The sequence below is a fragment of the Penaeus monodon genome, chromosome 20, assembly GCF_015228065.2.
Source record: "Penaeus monodon isolate SGIC_2016 chromosome 20, NSTDA_Pmon_1, whole genome shotgun sequence".
Classification (NCBI taxonomy): Eukaryota; Metazoa; Arthropoda; class Malacostraca; order Decapoda; family Penaeidae; genus Penaeus; species Penaeus monodon.
In genome coordinates this window covers 17418552-17419905 of record NC_051405.1, presented here as the reverse complement: position 1 = coordinate 17419905, position 1354 = coordinate 17418552, and the positions used below count along the sequence as shown (strand labels likewise).

The 1354-nt window shown below is 33.4% G+C and overlaps 1 protein-coding gene across 1 annotated transcript in view; it reads right to left on the bottom strand.

Moving 5' to 3' along the window:
* LOC119585662 (fumarate hydratase, mitochondrial-like) overlaps positions 1 to 1354 on the bottom strand; it is a 15606-nt gene that overhangs the window by 7712 nt on the left and 6540 nt on the right.

Below are 1354 nucleotides of genomic sequence, written 5' to 3'. Positions count from 1 at the left end.
TGACTGATTGACAATTTGGCTTGTGCAGCCACAGTTGATATGACATGTATACTGACTAAGCACTTGTTTATGGAACATTATCAGATGATTGTCCAAGAAATGCTGATGATGAAGAATTTAATAATGGTTCTATACAAGCCATTTTAAAATTTGTGCCCAAGTATCTTTCAATTAAGTAGCAAGACCTTTACCATTAGCCACCAGGCTACCCTGACTTCATGAACACCACAAACACTGGTCTTGGCTTGGGTAGGACTGAGAAACCAAGGTTAGTCAATGATGTACTGCATCATAAATATGGAGAAGAATGCTATACTAGTAATAAACAGCATTACCAAGAGGTTCTCTACCATTTTATGCTACAGTCTGGCAGAAGAGACAACCTGCACAGAATTCCTCAGGTCTAAGAATAGCTCATTGTGATTTCTGGCTTTTCTCTAAACAAAAGATGCAGAGGGAAATTGCAAGGAATTTGACTGTACAATTGGTTGACATTCCAATATTTGAGTTTCAAAAATGTTTCCTGCAAGGGGAAGACAGCTTGGTTAAAAGTGTGACATCACATGGAACCTTCACTGAAGAAGATTAAAGTTGAAACCCAATATTTAAGTTACTTTCTGGCCTGTAGCTGGACATTTCTTTAAACAGACGTCATTTGTAACATACATGATCAAATTTGTAAAGGTAAAAATACAGGAAAATTCTATACAAGAAAAAATCAAATAATATTTTTGTCGAATATGCAAACCTAATTACCTCTTAGGAAAATACAGCTTCAGGCTTCTAGATATTTCTTTTACTAAAGGCAATGCCCATGCAAGAGTGCTAACTGCCACATAATTGTATTTCTAGAGAGCATAATAAGAGACTACTCTACACTGTGCAGTAATGTATATTCTTACTAGACAGAAACTAGAAAAAAAAATTGCCAAAGAACACTATGTGCTGAAATGGGAGTGAAATTCTAATCATAATTTAATGTATGGATCTATCATCTCTAAAAAATACACACACTTTCCATGCAAAACAAGGTTTCTAATCTACAAGTGAAAAAGTTACAGGAAATTGTTTGCTAATGTCTACTTTTGCATCTCTATGATTGTTTACATTTGCAGACTACAAAGCTATTTTAGTCTCACAGTTCATCTGCTATAGGTACAAAAAATGGCAATCAAGTTCTTACATATAGCCAAAAATAGAAGCAAAAATACTTTAAATATTTCTTTAGTTCTGATTAAAAGACAACTTTGTAACTAATAACTATTGATCCTAGCTCCTTGAAGGAAAAAGGTCTAAAAATATATCTTAAAATATTTACAAAAATTAAAAATTCTGAAAATATTTTCTCTGCCTC